Below are 18,061 nucleotides of genomic sequence, written 5' to 3' on the forward strand. Positions count from 1 at the left end.
AGCCTTGAGGTTCCTTTTGACTAGAAGATCACTAGTCTCCTTTCAACTGTAATTAAGAAAAATAAAGAAAGGAGAGAAGGGAGGGGGGAGGGAGGTAGAGAGGAAAAGCATAGTCTTGTCTGTCACTAACCAGGATGACATTTATACTTGTCGAGCACCATTACATGCACTTGGTCCCAATCCTCACAGGCTTACAGTCCAGCAGAGAAGTCCGAATGGGAAGACATAATTAAGATTTAAAGGAGATTTAAAAAGGGGGTTTCTATGGGAACACAGAGCAGGGATTCTGATCTGGTTTAGTGATCAGGGACGCGGGGACCTGGGCGATGACAGAAGATGGCTACTTGGACTAGCTGGGTGATGGTGGCACAAGAGAGAGGAATTGGATTCCTGAGATTTTGGAGGTGGCATCCGTAGGACTCGGTGACTGATTGGACATGGGGCCATGACAGAGAGGGTACTCTCAAGGATGACACCCAGGCTTCTGGCCTGTCAGCCAGGTGTGGAGCTGGAAGTAGGGGGTGTAGAGAACAGGATTCCACTAGCTCCATGATCAGAATGACACAAGATCCAACGTGCACCCCATGCCCACTGCTCACACAACTGTCCACCTCCCCCAGGACGACAAAGGCAGGGAAGACTGATCGCCACCACACCCCGTGAAAAGCAGTAAAGTCAGGAGAACTCTACACGGCCTACAAAAACATGTGTACGCAGAAGCGATTCTGGAAAGTACAGCAGCTGCTTGCAGTAAATTAATAATAGATGTGCTGGACTCTCGCAGAAATATTTACCCAGCCGGAGTGGTCGAGCACTGATAACCAGGAACGGAACCTGAGCCGCACCTCCATCAGCCCTGACCACTGAAGGTGAAGAAGCATCCTCCTGGCCCTTCCCGATGCCGGTGGGGGGAAGACAGATGTGCTGATGGCCTCGCTCAGGAACAGGAGGGTGGCGGTCTGCTGGGAAACGCTGGGAAAGGGATCTCAGACAAAGACCCTGGGAGGAAACCGGTGGAAGAAGCCCACAAATGAGGACTGTTACAGCGCTTGTGTGGTGCCACCCACGTGCCAGGCCTGTGTCCCAGGACCACGCCCCTGGTAACGCTGAATGCTGGGCACTGTTAAGCTGGGCACTAGTTTTAGGACCATTTTACAGAGGAAGGTGCAGAGACACAGAAGGGTTAGGGCAACTTGTCCAAGGAACTAGCTAGGATGTGCTGGAGCTGGGATTCAAACCCAGGCGGTCCGGCTGCAGAGTTAGGGACCTTAAACCACTTTCCTTTGCCGCCTTCTATTGACTTTCCGAAAAGAGTCGAGAGAAGGGGGGACAGTCAGAGGACAGCGACCCTACATCTAACGCCAAGGGCACACTTGCCCAGCACCACTGCCACGTGCACCCTCTGTCCTCCAGCCTCTGCTGAGAACTCCAGGCTCTTCCCACTGGCAAACGCAGCAGCTGTGCCTTCATTTACTAATTATTTGCTGAGCACTCGCTGGGGGCCAGACCTTGTGCTAGGCTCAGACCGGGCCTTGTGTAATGTGCACAAAGGCTCCCTTCTCTGGGAAGCTCTCCAGTGAATTTGCAGAGCCCATTTCTTCTTCCTCAGACTTCCCTAACAGCCTTCAGGTCATTTTCTAGGATGGAAGTTTGCAACATAAATCCGAAAAACAGAGGGATTTGAATAGACACACAAAAACTTATTTGGGGCAAATAAGTTCGGGAAACATTAGGTTAGCATCCTCAATGCAGAACTTCCAGAGCTTTCAGTGTGCTAGCTGCAGCGAGAGCTACTAGGAGCCTTTCAGTGGACAGCACTTCTCACATCCCTCCAAAGGAAATCCTCCTCTTTTTTTTTTTCTTTTTTCTTTTTAACAACATTTTGTGACACTGATGTGTCATAAAACACGGTTTGGGACATTTTGACCCAGAATAATAACTACTATGTCAAATTGGTGTTGGGTTTGGACCTGTCAGTCCACTGGCAGGGCTGCAAGGCTGTGAACTGAACCCTGTCTTACTCACCTCTCCAGCTCTTGCGTTCAGGCCTAGATCAGAACAGCTCTCGACGAAAGACGACAACGAAATTCTGGGACTGCGCCAATATCCATAGCTGTGTCTGCCTGCATCTCTCCTGTGTCTCCCAGGCCACAGGCATTGCTCGCCTATATGAGTCTCAGGGATGTTTCCTCTTCCCCTGGACACTCCTTGTCAGAGCACAGAGGCCCTTCGCCATCTGGCCCCTGCCCACCTCTTCTGGGTCCTCTCCTACAGTCCCTGCCCATTCCCTACACTTTAACTCTATGGAACCACAGGCAGTTGCCAGAACACAACATGCCTTCCTTCACCTGCTGGCTTGTCCTCAGCCGTCTTGCCTCTGTGGTCTCCCTTTCTTTAATCTTTAGCTCAAATCTCTTAGCTTTTGTAAAACCTTCTCTGAGGCCCCCCTGACTCCCCACCCACAAGGTTGGCTAGACGCCCCTCCTGGGGTGGCCTGAGCTATTACATCATAAACCGCACCTGTCTCCCTGTGTGGGTGGGGATGTGTCCAGAGCGAAGATGCCCCATGTATTTTGGGCTGTGGGTCACAGTCAAAAGAGCTGGAAAACCGCTGATGTGGTGTAACTCTCCCAGTTAAGATGGTTCCAGGCCCTTGGCAAGGTTCATACCGAGCCTTTTAAAATCCACACACTATTTTCCTCCTCTCCCAGCAGAGACAGGGCTGCACCCTGCTCTTCTTGTACCTCAGAGGCTGTAGCTCCCTGACCCCCGGAAGGAGAGGTCTGCTGAATGGACTCACAATTTCGTGACACAATAAAAGCACAAAGCCAGAACTGATGCATGCTTTGCTGGATCTTATTCTCCCAATGTATTTTCTTTGCAGTTTTCCAACTTCTACAACCATAAAATAGCTTTCGCACCACAGTCGTTTTACACAAATGAAAACACGATTGAGTGCAGTGGTGTTTCTGCAGCTCAGAGGGAAGCAGATCAGGCAGAAGAGGCAGGAAGGAGGAGGGAGGGAATTGGGGGAGCTGGAACCAAGCCCCTGCAGAGGTGACGGGGCCCACGACTCTACCCGTCTGTGGGAGGAAAACAATCGCTTCCCTTGGACCAAAAGCACAGGCTGCCTCCCAGAGATTAAGGTGCCGGACGGAGCCTGCTAATCCAAGTGCCCCGTTCCACCGATGGCAGCGGAAACCGGAGACACAGAATCAGCAGAGGGAGACCCGGAGTCTTCTTTCAGCCCTGCTTTCCTCCTAGGTCTGCTCCGAATTCCCCTCTTCTCTGGGTCTCAGATTCCTTGTCTCAAAATGAGAGGGTTAGATTCAATCAGTGGCTGTCAATATTTTGGACTGTACCTCATGGTAAGAAATACATTGGCCATCTCACCCAGTATAGACACACATATAGTATACCCATGGAACTTAAGTTTCACTTAACAACACTCACCCTAACTACCTGCTGTATTTTCTATTTTTTTTTTTTTTAGGAAGATTAGCCCTGAGCTAACTACTGCCAATCCTCCTCTTTTTGCTGAGGAAGACTGGCTCTGAGCTAACATCCATGCCCATCTTCCTCTACTTTATATGTGGGATGCCTACCACAGCATGGCTTTTGCCAAGCGGTGCCGTGTCCACACCCGGGATACGAACCGGCGAAGCCCAGGCCACCGAGAATCGGAACATGTGAACTTAACCGCTGCGCCACCGGGCTGGCCCCTCTCTTGTTTATATTCATTTATGAATTATAATTTATAAGTTCATTTTATAAACTTTTATTGAAGCATGACGTATGTATAGTAGGGTGTACACGTCATAAATGAAGAGTTTGATAAATTCTCACAAATGGAAAACACCCATGTAACCGGCTCCCAGATCAAAAGACAGAGCATTATCTGCACCTTGGAAGCCCCCTCCCGTTCACCTCTTCCCTGCCATTCACCAACCCCTCTCCCAAGGGAGACCACCATCCTGACTACTAAGGGCAGAGATGGGTTTTGTCTGCTTTTGTACTTTATGTTAATAGATTCATGAAGTTTCTTGTGGCTGGCTTTTTTCCCCAAAGGTTATATTTGTGAGGGTCATTGATATTACTGTGTGCAATATTCCACTGCATGTCTACACTACAATTAATCCATTCCACTGCTGATGGCTGTGTTTCTGGTAGACGTGTACGCATGTCTCATGGGTGTGTATCTGGGAACGGAATTGCTGGTGTGCATATGTTCAGCTTTAGTTGGTGCTGCCAGACCGTTTTCCAAAGTCATTACACCCAAGGGCAGTTCAGCCGGCAGTGCGGGCGAGTCCCGGCTGCTTCACATCTTCGTCAACACTGCTGTCTATCATTTCATTTTAGCCGTTCTTATGGGTATGTGCTGGTATTTCACTGCAGGTTTAGTTTGCAATTCCCTGATAACTAATAACGTTTTCATATGCTTACTGGCTATTTGGATATATAGCCTCATTTGTGAAATGTCTGTTTGAGTCTCTGCCTGTTTCTCTATTAGGTTGTCTGCCTTTTCCTCACTGATTTGTAGGAGTTTCCTCTTTTATTCCTACTATATATATTTTGGATAGGAGGCCTTTGTTGAACATATACAATGTAAATTTCTTCACCTACTCTATTGGTTACTGGGTTACTCTGTTTTGTTTAACATGTGGGATAAATTTGAAGCACCAAGTTAATTTCATGACCCAGTAATGGGTCACAACCCGTAGTTTGAAAAACACTGTACTACGTGATTATTCAGTCTTCCCCAGGACACCCCCAAAAGGGGCACCTCTGGCCAGTGGCATCCCCAGCAGCATTAGCCTGGAGCAGCACCCCGGTATGCACAGTCAGTAACTATCTGGAGAACAAAGGCCATGATGATAGCTATGTTTAATTTCCAAATTAAAAAAAAAAAAATCCTTGTTCCAAACCTTAAATGACAGCCCAGTTCACAGTTCTCCTGAATTTAGGATTTGTCAGCCCCACAGCACAGATAGAGGGAGGGGACTCAGAAGGATGGCCGAGGTGTTATTAGCCCTTTCAGTAGGGCTGGAGGGTGTGTTTACCTGTGTGGGCTCTCCAACCACCAAGGCGCCTGGGCTCTCAGAGGAAAGGTCCTGCAGAATCTAAGACACCTTTTATCCAACAGGCCAAAACAACTTTCCTAAACTCTGACCAACTCCATTGACCGTGGGAGAAAGGCACTCACGCATCCTGGGCGTTTTCTTAGTGTGAAGGGTACCTTCTATGCAGCAGCCTCCCAACTCCTCAGAGTGGCCCCGTCCACAGACTCTAAGTTCCACGAGGGCAGGGACTGTGGCACTCCTGTTGAAAATGTGGCCAAGGTCCTAGGGCCGCTCAGTTGTACAGCAAGGCTGACTGACCCCACGGCCTGTGTTTTCATTCCTGTGTTACATTCCCTCCAGGCAGCCAGTCACTGTGTAAAGAGTGGTGGCCACTTCCTAAGGGCTCTAAGATTCTCACACACACACAAACCCCCACACACGAGCAGACACACACAGGCACATATGTGCATACACACAGACATGTCCATGCACGCACACACACACACTGTTTGACTCAGCAGTCTGTGGGCTGGACTCTGATGGTTCATTACACACCCAGCTCATCTGAGTTTTACCCTCTCTCCTAATTTCCAAAGGATTGAAATAGCCCATAATACATAGTAATACAAACATACATATATGTGCAGGGCACTTTACAGCTTATAAATCCCTTTCACACTCAGTCCCTCATCCTCACAACCAGCCTTCTGAACATATATAAATAGTTGATGATTCTCAAGGCACCCCACCCCAGGTCTAGTAGGGGTCTAAGGACCCTCCTTCTGGAGACAGCAATCCTCATCCTCCAGGACTGCGGTTGTGGCAGCAGCCAGAGTTAGCAGAATCTGTGCAGCTCCACCTTAAAAGTTTCCCTTTTAACTCTACGTTCCATAGCAACCAATCCTTCCTTGTCTAATTCTAAGTAGAATTTAATTTCGTGAACTTTCCAGAGTTGGCTTGTGTTTGCACGAGAGTTTAGGGGGTGTGGATTCTTCTCCCCTATCCCTAATAAACATGCCCACATCTTCCCTCTTCTCTTCTTCTTAGGGTCTTTACCACCTCCTGTCTTCGTCTCCAGCTAAAGGGAAGTGGCTCCACCACTACTGACTCCACTACCAGGGACCACCATTTACCGGATGCTTCCTGCCAGCCAGCTACCAAATGCTTGGTGTATTACCCCAGCACACCTCACACAAATCCTTTGCCACGTCTATTAATATCCTTATTTCTCAAATGAGGAAATAGATGCTCAGAGAGGAGAGGTGACAGCCTGCGGCCACATAGTCAACAAGTGATAGGACTGGGATGGGACCCAGGTCCCACTGATCCTCAAGTCCTGGCGCACTGCTGTACTGCAACTTCTTTCCTCTGAGGCAGCAACATTGTCCACATGGAAGTGAGTAGCATCTTAGAGACCATCTTGTCCTACCCTCCTTGTTTTCTCTGAGATCAGAGAGATGAAGGGACTTTCCTGAGAGCACAGCAAGAGCAGAGCTGGGACTGGAACCCAAGTCTGGTCCTTAGGTTTCTCTTCCTCCAATTCTTAAGGGTCTCCTGGGACAAAGGATGCTGGTGGAGCTCTGCCTGTGTGCCAGCCTGGTGCCTCGTTTTTTTTTTTTTAAGATTTTGATTTTTTCCTTTTTCTCCCCAAGCCCCCCAGTACATAGTTGTATATTCTTCGTTGTGGGTCCTTCTAGTTGTGGCATGTGGGACGCTGCCTCAGTGGTGTGATGAGCAGTGCCATGTCTGCGCCCAGGATTCGAACCAACGAAACACTGGGCCGCCTGCAGCGGAGCACGTGAACTTAAGCACTTGGCCACTGGGTCAGCCCCCCTGGTGGCCCTTTTTAAGGAGACATTTACAGTATTGTAAAGAAGGTGATCAGGGCAGGAATTGCTCTAGAAACCAAATTATGAGGAGTTGTTGGAGGAACAAAGAATAGGAAAAGATACCAAGGAGGGACAGGATCTTTGCAACCATTTTTTGAATTGTCTAGTGAAGAAAGAGACTTGGCAAGACTTGAAGAGGAATGGATTTCAAATCTAAATTATGGAAGAACTCTATTAAAATCCTAAATGTGGGGAAATGCCAAGTTTCTTAGCAGTCCCCATAGGCCAAATATCTATATACCTCTATCTATCTATCTATCTACCTATCTATCTATCTATCTATCTATCTATCTATCTATCTATCTATCTATCTATCGAATGGTGCATGCTTCTAGGACCTTTTCCTCTCTAAGGTTCTACAAGCTTTTGAAATGTACTAAAATCCTAAAGGGAAGGCAAGCAGTAATCTTGTACTCCCTGCTCATTGTTCTTAGGAAAAAAAAGCATTAAAAATAAGTGGAGATAAAGTCTACCTATTAACGCATATTTAAGAGGTAGAGAAAAAAAGCACCCATAACATTAACTTAAATCATGAATACTCTCTGAAGTGTAAAAAAAAAAATCAACTCACTTTTCTTTAAATCTTCTTAAAAGGGTCTAAGAATAGTCCTTCAAATAATCCTTGAAGTATGCAATTTTAATTTGGACACATGGTAATTTCAGTCTACCTGTTGAAAGAGACAAGAGAGAAATCAGTCATTTTTGATGAGGGTGCTGTTCTGAAGAGCGGCAGAGAAGATGCAGGCAGCGAGGGGTGGGGTGGGGTGGGGTGGGGTGGGGTGGGGTGTGCAGGAGCAGCAGCAGGAGCAGCAGCAGCAGCTTTGGCCCCAGGCTGCAGACTGGTTTTTGAACACTCAGAGCGAAGGCAACTAAGGTTGTGATCACAGTGCCTGGTGCGTGGCAAGCGATCAATAGTTAATGAATGAATGCGTGAAAGGATGGATGAATAAATGAGCGTGATTTATCATCAACTTTTGACGCAGGGAGTTACCCTGTAGGCTCATCTCTTTGACTCTTAGGGAGAAACAGAATTTCCAGGCACTGGGCACATTATGGAGAAGGGCACAGAGAAAGGTTCATGGTGTAATGGAGAGAGTGAGGGCTTGGAGCTGGCCATATCCGTGTTCAAATCCTGGCTCCACCTCTTAGAACTGCGTGACCCTGGCCTATCTTATTTACTTATTTTTACCATTGTTCTTAAATTGCATACTTAGCCCATTCGTTAATTTTCAGCTCTCCTTCTTTCCTAACACAGGCATTTAAGGTCATAAATTTCCCTTAAGTGCTGTCTTGGTTATCTTCCACAACTTTGATATTTAATATTTCTATTATTCACTTATAATTATTTTTTTTTAATTTTTTTATTTATTTTTTTTTAAAGATTTTATTTTTTCCTTTTTCTCCCCAAAGCCCCCCCAGTACATAGTTGTGTATTCTTCGTTGTTCTTCGTTGTGGGTTCTTCTAGTTGTGGCATGTGGGACGCTGCCTCAGCGTGGTCTGATGAGCAGTGCCATGTCCGCGCCCAGGATTCGAACTAACGAAACACTGGGCCGCCTGGAGCGGAGCGCGCGAACTTAACTACTCGGTCACGGGGCCAGCCCCTCACTTATAATTATTTTATAATTTCTATTATCATTTCCTTTTTGACCCATGAGTTGGTTAGAAGTGTTTTTGTAAATATCTCTCAATACGTGTTTTTTTTAAACTCATCTTTCTGTTACTGATTTCTAGCTTAATTGCACTGTAATGGGAGAAGGTGGTCTGTAGGAAATGATTCCTTGAAATTTACTGAGATGTATTTTATGGCCTAGGATGTAGTCAATTGTTGTGAATGTTCCATGTGTGCTTGGAAAGAACATGTATTCTCTCGTTGTTGGGTGTAATCTTGGGCTAGTTCTTTTTTTTTAAACTCCTTGCAGCTCCAATTCCTTATCTGTAAAAGGGTATATGAGCAAAACACGTTAGTTCCCTCTCGCCGTTTAGAATGATGCTTACTGACATAGAGGCTGTGCAGATGAAAATAGAGAGAGTGCATGAGAAAGGGAGCCAGATGTGCTATTTCTTGCTTATAACAATTTTAATAATAATACCCTGCATTTATAAAGCATTTGAAAGTTTCCAAATGATGACCACATCTGCCATTTGGTTTCTTACTCTCAACAAACCCACGAGGTGGCACCCTGGCAGATGGAAGTGAGGACCCACATAGAGAAGGGACATGCAGTAGTTGGTGTGGTTACTCACTCAATTCTCCAAGCCAGAACCTCAGGATCCCTCCTTTAGTTTGTGCTCCCTCACTCCCCACACCTGCTTAGTTCAGTCTACTCGCCTACTCTCCAATCCATCCTTGTTATCAGCCTCAATGCCTACATCATTTCTTATCTGCTTTATTCCAACAGATTATTAAATTCCTACTGTTTTTCAAATACAACTACAAGAAGTAAATTCAGACAAGATCTTTTTGGCAGTCGTGATTCCCAAATGGGGCTGGGGTTATGTGTTGGGGGGTGGGTACCAGAAAATCAGAATCCTGAAGGGGAGAGTGATGTTTATATCTATCAAAGGGAGGCGTGGGTTTAGAAAGGTAGAGAAACACTGTGCTAGTTGAGTTCAAATAGTCTTCATCTAACAAAGCCCTTCCCACGACCTCGTCCCCACCCCACTCCAAGTTCTTTTTCTCCTTCTGAGAGAGAATTCCTGAAAGAGTCATCGAAACTACCACTCCCACGGCCCCCACAAATCACTGTGGTGTGGCTCCACCTCCAGAATGTTCTCTTTAAGATCACAATGATGTTGTCACTGCAAATTCCAGAGACTTCTCAACCTGCCATGGCTTCTCTGGGTCATCTGCCAGCAGGATCACTCCTCCCCTGGAGATGCCTCGGCACCTACACCACCAGTCTCTCTGGATTCTTCCCCTTTTTTCCTCCAAGGACTTTCTCTGTCTCTTATGCTGGTTCTTTTTTCTCTGCCTCATCCTTAAATGTGAAGGAGTAAAGAACTTCCTTTTCTCTCCCTCCTTAAATTCTGTGGTGTGAACTGGCATTTTCAGAACTTAATTAGAACTGTTTCAATAAAATAAGAACCAGAAACTACCACTTATTAAGTGCAGATTAAGTGCCAGTCACTGTGCTAAGCATTACTTTATTTCAGCTAATCTCCACAACAACCACCTGAGGCAGGCGTTATTAATAGTCCCGTTTGGCACATGAGAAAGGAGAGGCTAAGAAAAGAAATGTAATTTACCCGAGATCACTCAGCTACCATGTGGCAGAGCTGGGATTCAAACCACAATCTGTCTAATTCGAAGCTTGTGCTCTCAGCCACAACATTTACTCATCCCACCCTCCTACGCCCCGGCCTCTGTGACTCGCCACTCTTCCCACAGTGTCATGCATTTCATGCTTCCATTTTGGTTCCCTCTGAATGGTAGACCTTTATCTGCACTGTGTGCTGAGAAAATTCTAGTCATTGTTCAAGGCCCCACTCCAATGTCCCTCTTCCTATAAAGCTACCCACAAGACCAGCCAGTTTAACTGCTCCCACCTCCTTGCTGCAGCAGCTCGACATTGATACCAAACCGTCCATTCATCCATCTGACCACACAGCCATCTAGCCACCCAAGAATTACACAAATACAGCAGGAGATTGTTTATCCAGAAGTCTAGATACTAGAAACGTCCAAACAAAGGAATTGTTCCAAAGGGTTTTTTATGCTCACCCTTTGAAAAAAGATATCACACTTTTGGCAAAATTGAAGAAAATTTCCCGGAGGTCATGGTGTACAGGGAAGGAATTTGCTCTGCTAGGCATTTGTGAATGCTGACTGGCCAGGGACAGCCATCCCCATGATCTGGCCAGGGCAGGTTCCAAGTTTACCAGACCAGGTCTGTCTAATGTCCCTAAACCAATCCCCACATTTCTAAATTCCATCTATGCATCAAGCCCGGCTCAAATGCCTCTCCAGCCTCGAAGTCTTCCTCATCCTCCTCCCCTAACAGGAACAAAGGGACCTGGACCCCCACCACAATGTGTCTGTGATGTCTGACGGCACTCAGCATTTTTATCATCCGTGGCTCATGCTGTAGTTCAGAAAGCACCTCAACAGATTCACTTCACGCTTGACCTCCCCTTCGGGTCTCCTCGGGGCTGGGAGTTGCATGCACTTCACCTTCACGATGTTTTCAGAACCAAGCCCAGTGCCTGACACACACATAGATGTTCATGAGGACTGACTGACAGAGACTGGATGACGCTGCCCTTGAGTGGGGGAGGCCATCCCCAAATGACTCAAATGCAAGCACCTAGCAGTGGATCATGCACATTTATTCTTAGTGCCATCAAGTCAATCCTGACACCCAGTGATCCTATTCATAGTTTTCATGGCCAATCTTTTCAGAAGTGGGTGGCCAGGTCCTTCTTATTACGCACATAACAGGGGCTAAATAAATATAAAATCCTTCTACCTTTATCCACCTCTCCAAAATATAAAGATCAGAAAAGGGGGCCCATGAGTCCACTGAGCTCAAGTTTTCTGACGACCTGTGTTCCATGGTTCGCAAACACATTGGGGTGGTGCTTTTTGACATTCTCCAGGATGAGCTAGGCAGGGAGAGACCATGTTTGGACACAGTCTAGTTTCCACAGTCCAGGACAGGCAGAGCTTCCAGATCAGCCACTCCAGCCATCTGCTTTCACAGAGGAGAGCCGGAGAGGTTACGCGGCTCCATCCAAGTCACAGGGCGAGAAGGCCGGTGCAGATGCATTTTTCTGTCCCCTCCTAGACTTGCAAATGAAGCCTCTAGGAAACTGAATGCTCTCTGAACAGCTAAAAATAAGCTCCCAGAAACTTCATCTAGATATATCACGGCTGCAATCTACAGCGTCTAGAACTTCAGCACGGTATAATTAGCAAATGGATTACAATCATTTATTTTTGGTTTAAAAGCTTGAACGAACACGACCTTCCAGTGGAATGGGAAAAGAAGAGGCTGGGAGCCAGCCACATTCCTTTGGCCTCTTGCAATGCCACAATTTTAATGCTGGCTGGCATCCGTCTCCTGATGTCTGGTGGATGTGCCACGGAGAAAGGACTGCAGCTCTGAGCTCTGGGCTTCCTGGGAAGTATGACTTGTGGAATGTAATCCCCGGAAAGGGTCCATACTCATCCTTCCAGGGACCAGGAAGATGCCCCAAATCACCCTTCCAATGAGCAGGAAAACCCGAAGGCAGGGAAAAGTTTGTTGTCATGTCTCGGAGCGGGCAGTATCGAAGGATGGGATGGAGAGAGACACTGTCATGCAGCTAAAGGAAGACTGGACTGGTGTCACCGGGGACCTCTGTTTGGATTTTGTCCTCTGTGTGCCATGAATCACAACCACGTCAAGTCCCCTTTATAAAATCTTGATAAATAAGGAACTACCTCACAAGATTATTATGGGGCTTAAGTGAGAAAAATGTAGGAAAAGTGTTTTGTAAGTGAATGCTAGTGATTCTTCTTGAGCGAACAAATTTCCAAAGCAGCTCTTCCTGATGAGGAATTTTTCTGATGGAAGCGCGATAGAATATGGTAGTAGGGAGCCGGGGGTGGGGCGGCTGAAGGAAAACTGTCTTCCTGAGTTTCCTTCTACAGAGACCAGGCAGAGGCAAGCCCAATCCTTTTTTGCAAGATCTCCTGGCAGAGCTTTCTCAGAACTAAGGAAACAAGGATATGGCCTTGGGCAAGGAACATGAACAACTTGCCTCTTCTCTCATGCATGCACCGAAACCAGCCAAACATCCCCCAGAACACCCACTGACGTAGGAGGTGGAGATGACGCCAGGCCACGTGCAAAACCAAAGCGATGCTTCCTCCAGCTGAAGGCAAGGGGAATGGGCATCTCCTGAGCATCCACCACGTGCCAGGCGCAGTGCTGGACCCTTTCACTTCAGAGACACTCTCCAAACCCCACAAGGTTAATACTCCCCTTCGTGTTGTCGCATCCTGCCATTGCTCACACTGTACAGAAGCCTCCTCTCTCCTCTCTGCTCTCCAATGGGTCCCTGAGCAGGAAGACCCGCACCCTCAGCCTCACTCTTTAAATTCTTAGGGATCATTTTGGAGGAACTTCAATATTCTGGTTTGTCAGTTTGGAAAAAGAACCCCAAACTTGCCTGCCTCACCACATTGCTTTCAGACAAAAAAGTGTGGGTGTGAAAAATTTGGGAAACTGCCAAACACTGAAGGACATGTCACTCTTGTTCAAAGCCCTGCAAGAGCTTCCTACTGCCCTTCACTAAATATTAAATTTCTACTTTGTTCCCGGCCCCCCTCACCGACCGTATCTCCCTGTCTGTTCCCCTTGTTCCTTGAGGTCCAGGCAAACCAGTCTTCATGCCATCATACTCAGGGAGCAAATGCTGTTTCCTCTTCTGGGAGTCACCATCCCCCTTTGGGTCTCAGTGTGGACTTAGAGTCACTTCCTGGGGAAAGCTTCTGCAGTCCCACAGGCCAGCGCAAGCTCTTCTACTACATGCCCTTCAGGGCACTTGGAATTAAGTACTTATTTGCTTTTTTTTTGGTTTTTTTTTTTTTGTGAGGAAGATTGTTCCTGAGCTAACATCTGTGCCAATCTTCCCCTACTTTATATGTGGGACACCACCACAGCACGGCTTGATGAGTGGTGTGTAGGTTCACACCTGGGATCTGAACACATGAACCCTGGGCCCCCAAAGCGGAGTGTGCAAACTTAACCACTACACCAACGGGCTGGCCCCAATTATGTACTTATTTGAAAGATTATTTCATTAATGTCTGTCTTCCCAACTAGAATCAGGCAGGGCCCACTTCTGATCACCTGGATGACCTCAGGGGATGTTTCAGGGGGCCAGGCACACAGGGTTACTCAGTTCATCTGTGTCTGTTTTGTTCACTGATGCAGCCCCAGCATCCAGAGCAATGCATGGCACACAGTAGGTGCTCATTAAATGCTTGTGGATGAATGCACATGTAGAAGTTTATTAGAGGGGATGTATAGCAGGGGTTAAAATGGACTCTGGAGCCAGAATACCCAGCCTGGGCCTCGCCACCCCACTCAGAGCTGTGTTACTCTAGGCAAGTGACTTCACTTCTCTGTGCCTCAGCTTCCTCATCTGTTTAAAAAGGGATCATAATTTTGCCTACCTGCTAGAGTTGTTGCAAGGATGAAATAACTGAATCTATTTAAAGCTCTGGGAACACGGCCAGGCAGGTGGTGGGTACTGTGTAAGTGTCGTTCTTCTTCTTAAGATCACTCCTCATTCTCCTCCTGGCCCAGTTCACACCCTTCCTCTGTTTCTGAAGCTGGCCCGTCATGGTCCTCCTCCTGTGGTCTCCTGGCTCTCCCTGACTTTTCCCTGCACTGGAGGCCTTTCCACGCATCATTTGCTACTGTGGCTGAACCGTCTTCCAAGAGAGTGACTTGTTGCCCCTGAGAGACCACAGCGGCCCAGAGGAAGGCCTACAGAGGCAAATGGAGGGGCCTCAGAAAAGGAAGGGGGCCGGAGGAGCTGGGTAAACGGAGGAGGCACACAGTGGGGGCTCCTTGCAAAGCCTGCCTGAAACCCACTTAGAGCTTCTGCCTCAAAACCTGCATCTGGGGGCAAAGCTTCCAGCCTTGAGTACCTGCGTCATGGGCTAAAAGACACTTTTTTTTTTGGTGTGAAATAAATGGTTAGCCATTAAGATGTAAAATGTAGCTGTCACAGTCCATAGAACAACAGACAGGTTAATACGGTGCTTAAGAATGCTATTTCCTCATATTAACCCCAGAGCAACGGCAACCTATCCAGAGAGATTCCGAAGCGCTCCGGAAACCTGCCGTTTTTTCCTTTAATAATATTTGATGTTTAAATAATAGTTGATGTTTGTTTCCAAGTAGAGTTCGCTAGCTGCTTCCCTCCCCCTCTTCTCCCCCCGCCCCCGCTCCCTCCTCCTCTAAGAATATCCCGGCCTTGGTTTTCTCCCTGAAATCTGGGCTATGAGCATGCAGATGTGCATCTGGGGCACATCTGGATTTCTGAACTGGCCTCCTGAGCGGGTTCCCTGACGTCCATTACTCCTTTCCACCTGCCACCTCCCCGCACCTCCCCACCAACCCATCCTACCTCCATGTTGCCCACCAGGGGACTAATTTAACTTCAAAAATGTTTCAATTTTAAAAATGGTTTCAAGTTTTTCCCTACAAGAGGCGAGCTTCAGTTCCATGAAAAGTGTAAACAGCTGTGACTCGCCTCCTTGGCAGGAATAGGGCTGGCTCCTCGCACTCACCTGCCCAAAAGAAAGGCCAGTGGGTTCAATGCACAGGCTCCAGAGGGCCGGGGCCTGGGCTGGAGCTCCGGCTGGCTCCGTCTGCTCCACTGGCAGCGTGGGGAAGTGACTTTAGAGCTGCCCCCAATGCCGGGCCATTTTGCTGGAAGCCAGCAGCACAGCAGCACAGTTCACCCAGTCCTGTGTGTGCTTGTCAGCATGGACAACTTAGTCCTGGGCTCCCCTCTGGCTAGTGTTCGTGTTGTGGGTAATACACACCCCATCGGGAGTCCTGGAGGGGAAAGAGATGGAGGGTGCGCTTCCGGCCTCATCAGAAATTACTAGCAGATCCTCTCACGGGCAAGGCTCTCTCAGGCCTCAAGCATTTGTACCTGCTGTTTCCTTTGTCCCAGTCACCTCATCTTCCCTTGAGGAATTCCTTCTTGTCCTTGAAGACTCAGCAGAAGGTCCCATCCTCCCCAAAGCCCCCTCACCCTCTGACTAGATCAGTGGACCAACTTCTGAGCTTGCATAGCCCCCGCGCTTCCCTGCTGGCATGATTCTCACTCAGTGAACATCTCCGTGAAGGTGACCAGGGCAAGGTGGTCTGGGCACAATGAAAGAATCCAACGTGAGTCAATCTATGCATCAATTCTCTTCCTTGATCCAGAAAGAATTTAAGGCAGCACAAAAATGAAAAAATCCCCTGGCAAGCTTAGAGTCTGGTGGAATGGCAGTCACATAACCATTTTAAAAAATAGTATTGGGGCTGGCCTGGTGGCACAGCGGTTAAGTTCGCATGTTACACTTCTCAGCGGCCCGGGGTTTGCTGGTTCGGATCCCGGGTGCGGACATGGTACTGCTTGGCATGCCATGCTGTGGTAGGCGTCCCACGTATAAAGTAGAGGAAGATGGGCACCATGTTAGCTCAAGGCCAGGCTTCCTCAGCAAAAAGGGGAGGAGTGGCATTAGTTAGCTCAGGGCTAATCTTCCTCAAAAAAAAAATTAAAAAAATTAAAAATTAAAAATAGTATATAATAAGGGCTGAGATAATGCGATCTTGTTGAGGACCTGGGTGAGGCTGGGGCGAGTCTTCTCTCTGATCTTCCCCAGGACCTAGCATAGAACCCAACACGTGGGGACGCTCAGTGAGTGTTTGTGGAGTGAATGAGGTGGGTTGGGAGGGAGGACCTGAAGGGACTTAGAGGTGACTGGTTTCAATGAGGGAAGCCGAGGTCAGGGAGGAGAGACCATGTGAGAGGCCTCCGGTTAGTGGCAGAGCAAGAAACAGAACTCGAGACTCTGGGACTTCAGTTAGTAATTCTAAATCCCACTGGCCTGACAAGGCAGAAGGACAAGCCACTTCTCCTCTCTAGGCCTTGGTGTTCTCACCTACAAAACGAGAAGCTTGGAGCAGACCTCTGTTGAAGGCTGTTCCAGCCTATAAATCCCAGTATTGACAACCAAGGACTGACTGAGGAGTGACCAGGCCACTGTTGACACGATGTAGCCTTATCTGTTTTATTCTGACACAAATTCAGGGACCCAATAACAGAGAGCAGCCCTTCATTCATTTATTCAAAATATATGCACTAAGTGTTAACTGTGTTCCCAGTGCTGATCTGGCTGTGGCAACAGGGCACCCATAGACCCAGCACTTTCCCCAGGACCTGCTCCCCTTGCACAGGTCTCTCAAACCCTGTGCTGCCCCCAACGATCGGCTCTGCAACTTGGAGTAAACCTCTCGCCTCTTTGTACTCTGCACTTTCCTTCTGCCTTTCCCTTCCCTTGTTTTTGCTCCTTCTTTCATACTTTTCTTCACTTATTCATGCATTCAACAAATGCTCACTGAGTACCTACTGTGTGCCTGGAACTGGGCTCTACCTGCTGCGGCCACAATGGTGAAGAAGACCCAGGACCTGCCTTCTGGAACACAGTGGGATCCGCTTCCCGGCAGTTTTTAGAGCTGTGGATTTCATCAACACTCATTGTCGTTCCATCTCTCCATGATTCCCTTCATGGTGTGTGTTTGCCTGGACTGTCTCACACTTCTAACTCCCTTCCAAGGTCTAGTCCACAAGCCACTACCTGTGACACCTTCCTTGACCTGTCCCCCTTTGGGGTCCCACAACCCCCTGCTTTCCACCATAATTTCGCTATATTGCATTGGTGAGTTTGTCTGTTGGCCCTGCTGCTCTGAACTCCATGAGGCCCCGGACAGTGTATTTTCCTCACTGTATCCATAGCACTGTGCACTGAGCAAGGGCTCCAGAAAGCTTGGCCAAAATGAACTGTGATCAAAATTTCCTGACCTGCAAATTCTAACTATCCGGGCTCATGGGAAAAGGCAGGATGGTACTTGTCCCACCACTTGTCCTAGCTGCAAACCCAACAGTATCTTTCTCTGCAGCTTCCTCTGCTCTCAGGGGTTGTTCTCACTCACGCGGGATCCAGGGACCCTGGACCCTGCTCCCTGCATCCTGGGCAGTGTTTACCTGTATCCTTGGGCACCCTGTCTAATTCCTTCTCAGGACTTTCTGCGAGTTTGCTGGGAAACGTGTATAATCCAAAGTAAGAAAATTTATCTTTGAAACATTTCCAGAAATAAAAAATACCTATAGAACCGTAAGCTTTTCTAGCCACACCAGACAATTTTGTAAGGTTCTTTAAGGAAGAGAGGAACATGTTCCCTATGAAGTATAGTCATGTCAGCCAAAGCACATGAGGCTGTAGAGACGGGTTGGGATGAGACGGCCAGGGTTTGAGCCTTGGCTCTACGAGCCAGCACAGCTAACCCTGACCTTGAGCCTCCAGCGAGATCAGGCTCCAGTCCTGCCCCACAATT

At 47.8% G+C, this 18,061-nt stretch overlaps 1 protein-coding gene across 6 annotated transcripts in view; it reads right to left on the reverse strand.

The window, feature by feature from the left end:
- The window catches only part of TENM4 (teneurin transmembrane protein 4), a 727,387-nt gene that overhangs the window by 428,871 nt on the left and 280,455 nt on the right, over positions 1-18,061 (reverse strand). Inside the window, exon 5 of one of the 6 annotated variants that reach the window (XM_046686183.1) lies at positions 7,521-7,617. The exons of the other annotated variants lie outside the window; for them this stretch is intronic. The gene's annotated coding sequence lies outside the window, so the exon portion shown is untranslated. The remainder of the gene's footprint in view (positions 1-7,520; positions 7,618-18,061) is intronic. 6 annotated transcript variants of the gene reach the window in all.

This window comes from Equus quagga, chromosome 14 (assembly GCF_021613505.1).
Source record: "Equus quagga isolate Etosha38 chromosome 14, UCLA_HA_Equagga_1.0, whole genome shotgun sequence".
NCBI classification, from domain to species: domain Eukaryota; kingdom Metazoa; phylum Chordata; class Mammalia; order Perissodactyla; family Equidae; genus Equus; species Equus quagga.